The following is a 13,354-nucleotide window of genomic DNA, read 5'->3' on the forward strand; positions in this document are numbered from 1 at the left end:
TTCTGGCTCAGGGGCTCTCGCAAATATTGGTCACGATGTTGGCGGGAGCTGCAGTCACCTGAATGTTTGACTGGGGCGGGAGGGTCCACTTCCAAGATGGCTCATTCAATGTGATGGGCAGGTGCTTGCTGTTGGTGGGATGGCTCAATTCCTCCCTCCTTGGGTGCTTGAGTGTACCCCCACCTCCAGCTTGGCCCGTTGACCTCCCTAAAGCAGGGGATCCAACAAGAGAAGAAAGGCCAGGTGGGAGTTGCATCTTTTATAACTAGTGTTGGAAGTCACACAGCATCACTTCCACCATGACCTTTTGTATGTTAAAATCAAGTCACTAGATCCGGCTTGTGTTCAGGGAGAGGAGAAGCAAGACCCCTTCTTCTGCCGGCTCCCATCTTCCCATCTCTTGCTGGAGCCTCTCACTGGCTGCACCAGACGGCAGGGAGAGCCAGGGAGCCAGCCCCGTGGTCAGCCTCTCAGAGCAGTGGATTCGGAAGGATAAACAGAAGATAGAACCAGAGTATTGCATTTTGGCCACCGTGGATGGACAGAGAAGCAAACATTTCCAGCGATCACATGGGGGCGCTGCCTACCCACCAACAGTTTTCTGACTTTGTGGCCATCTTTGCCTGGCGGAGTGTGGCTTGTAGGTGCGTGGGTAGTCGGTTGGAGTATTACTGCATTTTATCTTTTGTCTTTATGGAAAGGTGTGGCTAGGGAGAAAAGAGATGTGCAGCTAACAGGGATAAGAACTAGTCCCAGGGCGTCGAGGTGGCTCAGTGGCTCCAGTCCTGGTCTCAGGATTGCAAGAACGAGCTCCAAGGCGGGCAGTGCGCCCAGCGGGGTGTCTGCTTGACATGCTCCCTCTTCTTCTCCCTCTGCCCTTCCCCCACCAAATAAATAAATCTTAAAAAAGAAGAATAGCCTCTGACATGTTGGTTAGTTGAGTCAAAGATTGAACCCTTACCTATCTATCCATTTGATGTGGTTTTGGGATGTGGGTGAGGTTTGGGGGAGGGGGTGAACTCCAGAGCCGATGGCCATGAAAGAATTCTTGAAACATTTGGTGAAAATGGCAGTTTTATTAACCACGGGGACAGGACCTGTGGGCAGAAAGAGTGGCATGGGGGTTGTGAGGAGGAATTGATTCTATACCAAGCTGCTGAGGGAGGTCAGGACAAAGGGAGGTGTCTAAAAGGTCCTTCATATGCTAAAGAAGATCCTCAGGCTCCTGGAGGCTTTGCTATTATCAAGCTAAGTACGTTTTCCCCTCTAGCAAAGCATTAAGTAAGTTGGAAGTTTCCTGGAGGAAGGTCACACATATGGGGGAGGGGGGGTTGCGAGTGTCAGCCTGTGCTTGGTCCTCAGCCAGGCTTCTGCTCCCTCATCACATCCGTTAATTTGATGGACAGGCGTCGAGTGCATCCTTTGGTGGCGGGTGTGGAGCTGGGTACCATTTCTGCCCTTCTCTCGCTCATGGTCTTAATAGTAAAGAGAAGCACAAAGCAGATGATATCACAAGTAATTATTATATTCGATGTAGGAAAGAATGCTAGGATTCGAAGCCGAGGACTAAGAAAGAATTCTTGAGGGACGCCTGGGTGGCTCAGTGGGTTGAGCCGCTGCCTTCGGCTCTGGTCATGATCCCAGGGTCCTGGAATTGAGTCCCGCATCAGGCTCCTTGCTCAGTGGCGAGCCTGCTTCTCTCTCTGCCTCTGCTTGCCACTCTGCCTACTTGTACTCTCTCTCTCTCTCTGACAAATAAATAAATAAAATCTTTAAAAAAAAAAAAAAGAAAGAAAGAACTCTTGATACGTCTTTGGTGCAAAAAGGTGGTTTTATTCAAGCACGAGGACAGGACCCATGGGCAGAAGGAGCTGTACTGGGGTCAGGAGGAGTGGCCCATTATCCACATTCAAGTTGGGAGGGGTTTGGTGATAGCCTAAGTCTCTAAAGAATTTTGGAAGCAAGGTTTCCTGGACCTTGAGGGGGCTAGCTGTTGCTGGGAGAAGGTCATTTATTACTGCGTAATAAAACCCTGGTCATAAGACTCCTCAGATATCTATCAGTGGGCCATATGCTTGGGCGATGATTGCCAACATGTACTATCTTGGGGGGTTTAGAGATAAAGGAAGAAGCTTCCAAAAGAATTTTTATTAAAGTAGGCTTTCAGGATGGGGGTTGGATGGTGGGCTAAGATTGCCTTTTGCCCTTAGCAAAATTCAACAATGAGGCAGTTGAGTCCCGAGAGGAAGGTCACTTTGCCTGTTTCAAGGACTTGTCAATGGGTTGTAGGTAGTAAGGTCATTTAATTATTTTTCTTCTGCCTTTGTTTCTCATATTGAATGTATGACATATACCCCCCAAAAAAGTCATTGAGGGGTCCATGAAAAAGGATAACACATGGGAATCCTGACCTGGGCAGGGTGGCCAGGGAGGGCTTCCTGGAGGAGGTGCCCCTCGAGCTGAAATCCTAACACTGTGAAACACTGTGCCAAGTGGTTGAAACTCTGTATTTCGTATGATCCTCATAGCACCCCCACAAAGGTGGTGAAGTTAATCCAAATGGGAAAACAGGTTTGGGAACTTACTCTAGTTCTCTCTGAAAGGTGAATTAGAGTTTCCTAGTCGAAGAGGCCCAGCCTGTGTACTTGAGGTGGGAAGCGGTTTGGTCCATTACAGGAAGCTAAAGGCCACTGGTGGTGGGGGCTAGTGGAGGGAAGGGAAGCTCAGGTCGAAAGAAGCCCATCTTTTAGCCGGATCCTTGGAGGCTTAAGCTGGGTGACGGGTTTAATTGTGGAGGCAGTGGACACAATCGGAGCATGTGTGTGCCTCTCATAATTTAGTCAATTTCCCCTCAATTTAACCAAATGAAGAAAACTTGGGAATGCCCAGAGTTGGAGGTTTGGGGAAGCAGGAAATCTCCAAACCGTGAGGGCATCTCTTGGTAGGACGGTTGGGGAGCGCAACTTGGCAAAACCTACGAAAGCAATCTGCATGGTATTTGAACCATTTCTTTCATGTTCTGGGTTCTGATGCTTTGACATCTTGGAGGGACAGCCCCTCCTTGGGTGCACACACCAACCATTTGTGTGTATTTCTGCCTGGGGTCTCCATACTACCTTTACTTTCCGCACTGCATATTTCTCTAACAATTGAATTTTTAAAAAAAGATTTTATTTATTTATTTGACAGACAGAGGTCACAAGTAGGCAGAGAGGCAGGCAGAAGCAGGAAGGGAAACAGGCTCCCTGCTGAGCAGAGAGCCCCATGTGGGGCTTGATCCCAGGACCCTGGGATCATGACCTGAGCTGAAGGCAGAGGCTTTAACCCACTGAGCCACCCAGGCGCCCCTAATTATTGAATCTTTTTTTTGTCTCAATAAGCACCCATCACTTTTGTCAGCGGGACCAAAAAATACACCGTAAGATAAACCCAATTACTTCTAAAAATAATATATATGAAATCCTGGAAATACGTCTTGGAGCATGACACCTAAGAGATGAAAAGTAGCTTGGGGTTTCATACTTGGCCTAGTCCTTAGTAAACGGAATGTTCTTCACGGCACAGAAATCTATTGTTTGAGTTTTGCGAAATCGGCTTCAAACACATTTCCAGGAATGCATTATGTGCAAAGGTTGGGTAACATGTTTCGGGCTCTGCTTAAATAAATTCAGTAAGTGGAAAAATTACCGTGGCTACAATACCTGGAGTGTATCCAGGGCTCGCTGTGTGGGGTGTCCTCGGGGCTTTGGGGTCATTCATTCATTCCTCTGCCTTCTGGCTTCCGTGTCACTGTCCCTTTTTCAGATGATAAATCTGAGTTTCAGAGTGATTAAACGAAGTACGCAGGGCACCCCGCTTATAAGCAACGTCTTTGGGACTTGAAAGCAGGCCTGCGATCACACCACTCATCAAGCTAGAATGGAGGACGGGAAGGGTACAGGTCACGGCAGGTTCGCTTCGGAACCAGTCTGGGTTTGAGTCAATTACTAAATCTTGCTTAAACTTCCTGGGCCTCAGTTTTCCCATCTCTGAAATGGGAATAGAGTTGTGCAGTTTCCATGAGTTCATAGAGATAAGCCATGTCGACCTGTGCTGTCTGACAGGGAAGCCAGCCACTGGCCACATGTGGCATTAGAGCTCTTGAAATGTGACAGGTCCTAATTCAGATGTGCTGTCAGTGTCAAACGCTCCCGGATTTTGAAAATTTAGGTAAAATAACACATCACTGGCTTTTTTATGTTATTGCATGTCGAAATGATAATATTTTGGATATACTGGGCTAAATAAAATTATCATAATTAATTTCACTGGTTTCTTTTTTTAATTTGAGACACAGAGAGAGAGGGAGAGCATAGGGAGGGAAGGGAGGGGCAGAGGGAAAGGGAGAAGCAGACGCCCCAGGGAGTGCAGAGCTAGATGCTGGGCTTGATCCCAGGACCCTGAGATCCTGACCTAAGTAGAAATCAGACGCTAAACCCCCTGAGCCACCCAGGCGCGCCTCACCAGTTTCTTTATAATTTTATGGGATTGTGCTGACTTAGAGGATACAAAGCAAACAGTAGCCTTCCAAGGAGCATATAGCTGTTTCTTTTATCATATCCCCTTGTTTATGTTGCTTTTCCTAATGTGTGGCCCTGTGGGAGGACAGTCCTCTGCTCCAGTCCTGGGCAGGGTGGCCTGTGTTCTGGCAGCAGAAACGCGCCGTTAATCATTAACCCTGTGTTCCAGAAAGCTCACAGGCGAAGTATCAGGAAAGTGTATGTGAGGTACCTGCACCAGATCCTGCGCTCTAGGCCACCCCACGTGACCTCATCTCTTTTTACAGTTTGAAATTTCGATATTTTTACATTTGGAAATTTCGAAGATGGTGGATGGCTCTCTGCCCCGGAACAGGACTCTGCCTTTTCTTCTTTCTGATTACAAAAGTATAGTGTGCTTGTACCAAAAAGGAAAAAAAAAAAATCAAACGTTAAGAAACGTTTGGTTTAGAAAGAGGAAGTCTATACACACAGGAAAACAAAACCTTAAGTTATGGTTTTGTCCGAGACCACTGGCGTGTCCACAAACATGGGGAGAACGGGGACAGGGTACGTGAAAGCAAACTGTAGATAGTTCTGGTTCGTGGAGAGGGGAAGCGGGTGGGAGCTTGAGATGGGGGGGCATCACATTTTCTTTTCTATATGTCAGCTTTTGGGGGAATCTCTTTGCTAGGGTGTCCTCATGTAGCATTCAAAATAATAATAATACTCGAAGGGACAGTAACTCCTCATTGCCCTTGCCCCTGGGATAACACCCATTAAATATGATGGATATTTTTTCCAGATCTTTGTCCTCTGCTTATTCTATTCTACTCTATTCTACTTATTTTACTTTTTTTTCCTTTTTTTAAGATTCCATTCATTTATTTGACAGGCAGAGATCACAAGTAGGCAGAGAGGCAGGCAGAGAGAGGAGGAATCAGGCTCCCTGCTGAGCAGAGAGCCCGATGTGGGGCTCAAACCCAGGACCGTGAGATCATGACCTGAGCCAAAGGCAGAGGCTTTAACCCACTGAGCCACCCAGGCGCCCCTACTTATTTTACTTTTTAAATAAGCTCTGCTTCCAGCATGAAGCCCAAGGCAGGGTTTCAACTCACAACCCTGAGACCAGCCCAGATGCCCCTTGAGATCTTTGTCCTTTGAACTACCTCTTTTTTTAAAGATTTTTTAAAGTTTATTTATTGGAGAAAGCGAGAGGGAGAGGGAAAGAGAGAGAGAGAGAGAGACAGAGAGAATGCGCATGGGTGGGGGAAGGGGCAGAGGAGGAAGCAGACTCCCGCTGTGCAGGGAGCCCTATGTAGGACTTGATCCTAGGACCCCTGGGATCATGACCTGAGCCAAAGGCAGATTCTTAACCAACTGAGCCACAAGAATGACTTATTTTTCTACCTGACTTCATCATAGTGGCATTCAAAGAAAAACAAGAATTTAAAAAATATATGTTCAGATTTCTGAACCAATAGTATTCGGGATCAAAAGAGGAACTTTGTTATCAGGGACTCTGGGAAGATACACACACTTTTAGCACATCTGTCCTCTCACTTACAAAATTGGAAGAAAACAGTCCCCATCTCAAAGAGTTGCTGGGAAAAGAAAAGGCGGTCATGGGTGAGCAGTGCTTAGACCAGAGCCTTGTAACAGGTGTTCAGTGTTTGTTTTGACTTTTTTTTTTTTAAAGATTTTATTTCTTTATTTGAAAGAGATCACAAGTTGGCAGAGAGGCAGGCAGAGAGAGGGAGCCAAACATGGGGCTGGATCCCAGGAACCTGAGATCATGACCTGAGCTGAAGGCAGAGGCTTAACCCACTGAGCTACCCAGGCACCCCTGTTTTTACTCTTGTCACGTGATGTGGTCTCAAACCAGAATGTGGTCTCTCTCTGCCGCTTACCCATGGGGGACCCCAAACCCATGGTTGAACCTCCTGAAGCCCTTTCTTTGCTCATCCACGAAATGGGAAAACAGCACTTGTGCCTATTGTAGAGTTAAATGAGAGAATGAGACACACTAGAGATACCCACTCTGGCTTCAAAGGGTCCCTAGGGGCTTCAGGAAAGAACCATAATGTTCCCTATGTATATCCAGGCAGGCAGAGGAGGGAGCGTCTGGCTGGTGTTCCAGAAGGAGGTGGTATGTGGGATGCTAGAAGCTACAGGCATGGAATTGGGTGGGAGAAGGAGGAAGAGCTGAATTGGTTCTCGAACCTCCCAGAACACCAGAGCCTCACTCGTTAAAAGGCAACTTTCCGGTGCCCACTCTGGATCTGCTGGAGATGCTCCCGCACCTCACCGGGTCTTAGCTATCCAACAGATGCTGAGTGCCAAGTGTTGCTCTACTCGTGAGGAAAACAGACAAAAATCTCTGTCCTGAAGCAGGCTTCTATCTTTTGTCCCCTGGGGGAGTTTTCCTCCAGCACTTCTTCAAACATCTTTTTCTGTACTACGGTTCTTCTCTTTCTCTGGGATTCTGATGACAGGAGCATTGGACCTCTTCATAGTATGCTACAGCGCCGGCGTAGAGACTGGATAATTTCTCTTGCTCTCTCCTCAAGTTCACTGCCTCTTTCCTTTTCGATCTCCATTCTGCTACTTAGTTAATCCAGTGAACTATTAATTTTGGTTATTGTATATTTCAGTTCCAAAACATCCATGTGGTTCTTTCTTTCTTTCTTTTTTTTAAAAGATTTTATTTATTTATTTGAGAGAGGGAGAGGGTGAAAGAAAGCATGAGCAGGGGCTGGGGGGCAGAGGGAGAGGGAGAAGTTGATACCCCCCTGAGAAGGGAGCAGACTCAGGGCTCGATCCCAGAACCCCAGGACCACAACCTGAGCCAAGGCAGGTGCTTAACCAACTGAGCCACTCAGGTTTCCCATGTGTGGTTCTTTTTCTAACAACTTTATTTTTCTATTGAGGTTTCCTTTGTTTCCATTAGTTCAAAGGTGTTTGCTCTTACTTCTTGGGCATAGTTATAATATCTGGTTTATAATATTTGATAGGGCACTGTGTGGCTTAGTCCATTAAGTGTCATGATCTCAGAGTCCTGGGATCAGCCCTGTGTCAGGCTCTGTTTGTCTCTCTCTTTCTCTCTCCCTGCCTCTCTCCCTGCTCATGCTCATTCTCTCTGTCAAATAAATAAATAAAATCTTTTTTAAAAAAATTAAAAAAAAAAGATTTTATTTATTTATTTGACAGAGATCACAAGTAGGCAGAGCAGCAGGCAGAGAGAGAAGATGGGGAAGCAGGCTCCCTCCCGAGCAGACAACCTGATGTGGGGGTCGATCCCAGGACCGTGGGATCATGACCTGAGCCGAAGGCAGAGGCTTAACCCACTGAGCCACCCAGGCGCCCCTTTTTAAACGATTTTTATTTATTTTTTTGACAGAGAGAGACACAGCGAGAGAAGGAACAGAAGCAGGGGGAGTGGGAGAGGGAGAAGCAGGCTTCCCACTGAGCAGGGAGCTGGATTCGGGGCTTGATCCCAGCACCCTGGGACATGACCTGAGTCAAAGGCAGAGGCTTAACCAACTAAGCCACCCTAGTGCCCCTTATTTATTTTTATTTTAGAGAGAAAGAGCGGGTGTGCACAGAAGTGGGAGGGGCAGCAGGAGAGGGAGAGAGAATCTCAAGCAGACTCCAAGTGGAGTGGGACCCCTCGTGGGGAGGGATCCCAGACCCCTGAACTGAGTGGGAACCAAGAGTCACGCACTTAACCGACTTCACCATCCAGATGCTCCCACTCTTAAGTGTTCTTAAACTTTTCTGGTTAAATTAGCCAGAATCAATCAGGTTCTGTGATTAAGCTAATAACCTTTACTAATTTTTTTTAAAGATTTTATTTATTTATTTGACAGAGATCACAAGTAGGCAGAGAGGTAGGCGGGGAGGGGGGTGAGAAGCAGGCTCCCTGCTGAGCAGAGAGCCCGATGCGGGGCTCGATCCCAGAACCCTGGGATCATGACCTGAGCTGAAGGCAGAGGCTTAACCCACTGAGCCACCCAGGCGCCCCAACCTTTACTAATTTTTAAAACTTTCTATTTTGTTCATGTGTGACTGATGTGAGTGGAGAGTGAAACAAATGTGTAGAAAAGTAGGATTGGAACATCGTGCAGCCTCAGAGAGAGGAATTGTGTATTTACATGTGCACACGGGTAGATATGTGTAACGTGTCTATGTTGTATCTGTATGTGTAACCTCCTGGTGCCCTGCTTTCCATCTCCTTGGCCTCCCTGGATTCCAGCTGGACCTGCCAGGGACATTTCCATGCAATGCAAATCCTACCTCAAGAAGGCACACACATTTTTCTGTTCTCTTCTTCAGCGTCTCCTTGGTTCTCAGCGTGCACAGCTGTTAATGCCCTTTGGGGCAACCCTCGACCAGGAGCTAGTAGGTAACCAGGAGAGCAAGAGCTAGCGGATAAATAACACTAGCAAACCGAATCTGACAGCACGTTAAATAGATTGTACACCGTGGCCAAGTGGGAGTTATCTCAGGACATGTTCAGGGAAGGCTCAAATAGGTATTTGTACACCCATGTTCATAGCAGTCTTATTTACAGTAATCAAAGGTGGAGATGAACCAAATGTCTAAGGACACATGAATGGATAAACAAAATATGCTGCATCCATACAATGGAATATTGTTCAGCCATAAAAGAAACAAAGAACAAAGAACATGTTTCAACGTTGATGAATCTTGAAAATAGGCCAAGTGAAAGAAGCTAAAGGGTCACATATTGCCCAATTCTTTTTATTCTTTTTTTTAAAAAAGATTTTATTTATTTATTTGACAGAGATCACAAGTAAGCAGAGAGGCAGGCAGAGAGAGAGCAGAGGAAGCAGGCTCCCTGCTGAGCAGAGAGCCCGATGCGGCGCTCGATCCCAGGACCCTGAGATCATGACCTGAGCTGAAGGCAGAGGCTTTAACCCACTGAGCCACCCAGGTGCCCCATGATTCTTTTTATTCTTAAAAAATATTTTATTTATTTATTTATTTATTTGAGAGAAAAGGAGAGCACGGCTCGGGGAGAGGGGCAAAGGGAGAGGGAGAGAAATCTCAGGCAGACTCTGGGCTGAGTGTGGAGCCCATCTGGGGCTCAATCTCACGACACTGAGATCATGACCTGAGCTGAAATCAGGAGTTGGATGCTCAACTGACTGAGCCATCCAGGCACCCCGTTGCCTAATTTCTTTTCATGATATATCCAGAATAGGCAAATCCATAGAGATGGAAAGCAGATTAAAGTGGTTACCAGGGCTGGGAGGTAGAGGGAAGTGGGGAGTGATTACTTAATGGAGACAGAGTGTTTTTCTGGAGTGAGGAAACAATTTTGGAACTCAAGAGAGGTGCTGGTGGCCTAATATTTTAAATATATTAAGAGCAACTGAATTGTGCACTTTAAAGTGATTAATTGTATGTTATGTGAATTTCATCTCGAGAAAAAAGAAAAACCTCAGTTTATGGTGCAGTGAGAATATAAACTTCCAACTCTATTAGGATCTAATTCATTATTTTATTTTTATTTTTTAAAAGATTTTATTTATTTATTTGACAGACAGAGATCACAAGTAAGCAGAGAGGAAGGCAGAGAGAGAGGGGGAGGCAGGCTCCCTGCGGAGCAGAGAGCCCAATGTGGGGCTTGATCCCACAACCCTGGGATCATGACCCGAGCCGAAGGCAGAAGCTTTAACCCACTGAGCCACCCAGGCGCTCCTAGGATCTAATTTAGTAGTACACACCTACAAGGAGCCCACTGAAAGAGCTCCTATTGGCTAAAGAGAATGATTTGAGCAACAAGGTCAAGCAATATTGAGCTACACTCCAGATAATACAATTAGTGATTAAATAGGTTAATAAATGGGGGAAAAGAGTCTAGTGTCCTGTGCAGAAGAATTCCAAGTAATTCATGAAACTATACTGCCATGAAGGAAGGGGAACATAACTCCCCCTTGGCATGAACTGTACAGAAAGACTTCTTTCTGAAGAGTGCACTGTGCAAAAGGGAGCAGAGCTAGTAACGTTACGGTGGGGGACCTGACAGACACTACTTCAGTCGTTGATCAAGGTCAACAGCAGTTGTCATGAATCATGTTGATTTATATATCCTTGATATAATATGGAGATGTCATCTTACTTCTGCAATATTCCTTCTCTAAACCTATCACCCCACAAGTGTAATCATGAAAGAACATCAGATAAATCCCAATAAAAGGTCATCTTGCAATATCCCTGGCTAGGATTCCTCGAAACTGTTGGAGACATAAAAAAAAGAAGAAGCCTGGGAAATTGTCACAGACTAAATATAATATGATGTCCTGGGTGAGATCCTGGAACAGGAAAAGGGCAATTAGGTGAAAACTGAGGAAATCTAAAGTGTGGATTTCAGGGAACAAAGATGTATCAATATTAGTTTGTGGGGCACCTGGGTGGTTCAGTTGGTGAAGAGACTGCCTTCAGCTCAGGTCATGATCCTGGAGTCCCAGGATCAAGTCCCGCATTGGGCTCCCTGCTCAGCGGGGAGTCTGCTTCTTCCTCTAACCCTCTCCCTTCTCATGCTCTCTCTCTCTCACTCTCTCTCTCTCTCAAGTACATAAATAAAATCTTAAAAAATATATTGGTTTGCCATTTCTAACAAATGTATCATGGTAATGTAAGATGTTGATAATAGGGAAACTGCAGAGGTACATGGAAATTCTCTTTGTACCCTCTTCTCAGTGTTTCTGTAAATTTAAAACTTATCTAAAAAATGAGGTCTGTTTTACAAGTGTGCCTACCCTTTGCCACTGAGAGACATATGTACTTGGTACTGAATGCAGACTCTGGAGTGAGATTGCTTGGGTTCAGATACCAAACTCTGCCACTAAACTGTGGTTGGTAGCCTTCAAGATGGCCTCCAGGAACCCCTGCCTCCTGACAGTCATGCCCTGTATAGTCCTTGTCCTCACTGAATCAGGCAGGCTCATGAGACCAATAGAGTTGTGGAAATGATGCTGTGTGATTTCTGAGACTAGCTCTTAAAAGGCACTGTGATTTCCTCCTTGCTTTTTTCTCTTCGATTGCTCACTTTGGGGAAAGCCAGCTGCCATATCATAAGGACATGAGGGAATGATTTGGAGAGGTTCACATGGTAGGGAATTGGATCCTCCACTAATAATTCCCACCAGCTTGCCCGCCATGTGAGGGAGCTACCTTGGAGAGGGCTTCTCCAGCCTCAGTCGAGCTTTCAGATGACAGCAGCCCCAGCTGACATTTAATTGTAATCTTGTGAGAGACCCCTGAGCCCAAACCGTGCAGTTCAGCGGCTCCCTGTGGATTCTAACCCACCAAAACTGTAAATGATAATACTTACTGCTTCAAACCTCCAAGTTTTGGGGTAATTTGTTTGATAGCAATAGATAAAACTAAGGCACTAATTCAGGGGTAGGCACTTTTATTTCCTTCCATAAATGACAAGGTAATAAATATTTTAGGCTTTTCAGGTCACATATAGTCTCTGTTACATACTCTTCTTTTAAAAATTCTTTTATTAAAAAAAAGTAAAATAAAAATTATTTTATTTTTTAAAAAGATTTATTCATTTATTTGACACAGAGAGAGATCACAAGTAGGCAGAGAGGCAGGCAGAGAGAGAGGGAGAAGCAGGCTCCTCACTGAGCAGGGAGCCCCATGTAGGGCTGGAGCCTGATGTAGGGCTCAATCCCAGGACCCTGAGATCATGACCTGAGCTGAGGGCAGAGGCTTAACCCTTCTGAGCCACCCAGGCACCCCTAAACTCTTCTAAAATGTATAAAAAAATTCTAAGCTTGAGGGCTGTGAGCCCCTCTGCTGCTGGCTTCTTTCCTTCTCCTTTCCATTCGCTTCTCTCTTTCTCCTCTCCCTTTCTTCTCTTTAATTTAATCCATCATTAATTCAGCAAAATGAACACCTACTGTGTGCCAGGCCCTGCGTGGGCTGCTGCAGTTATAACTGTGACTAAATTGCCTTTCTTCCCAGCCGTATGGGAGACAGACAGCAAAGCTGTGAGTAAAGAACCCAGCATGTCACATGCACTATAGCATGTACTCTGAAGTAAACAAGCAGGTTGCAGGGAGAGAAAAGGGTCCAGTACATCTGGCTGGGGTGGCTGGAGGTGTCTCTGAGTGGAGACTGGAGGGATGAAGAGTAAGCAATCATGGGAAAAGTGTTCTGGGCAGAGGGAACAGCTTAAGCAATAGCCCAGAGGCAAGAAAGAGCTAGAAGTTTCTGCGAACTGTGGAGGCCAGTGTGGCTGGAGTGAGTGAGGTGGAGAGTGGGGGGCCATGGGATCAGAGAGGTGACGGGGCCACAGTGCAGGGCCTTGAGGGCTGTGGCAGCGGAGCAACAGGCGTTGGGAGGGCTTTGAGCAGGAGTCGTTGACCTGCTTTTTCTCTCTGACCTGTAGATTCTAGCAACTCTGCTCTCTCCCATGGCCTCTTGTCCTCCTCATTGGAAGGCCGGTGAGGATTTACTGAATATTTACTGTATGCTGGCACTCACAATTACTCTCTGAGGGAAGTAATGGTAAAGACGAGGAAACCAAAGCACAGAGAGGTGACAAACTGGCCAAGGTCACACAGCCAGGAGGAAGTGGAGGCAGAATCTGAACTCAGGCAGCAGCTATTCTTCCTGCTGCGCTATTCTTGTGGCCCCACAGCTCCAGCCTCCTCCCCGGGTCTCCTGCCATCAACTCCGCTCTCATCCATCAACCAGCTGGGCCTTCTACCTCAGGGCTGGTCAGCTCCTCTCTTGGTCAAACGTCTTCCATGGCTCCCTGCTGCCCTTGATAATGACTAAGTCCTCTAGCC

Source organism: Lutra lutra, chromosome 1, assembly GCF_902655055.1.
Source record: "Lutra lutra chromosome 1, mLutLut1.2, whole genome shotgun sequence".
NCBI lineage: Eukaryota > Metazoa > Chordata > Mammalia > Carnivora > Mustelidae > Lutra > Lutra lutra.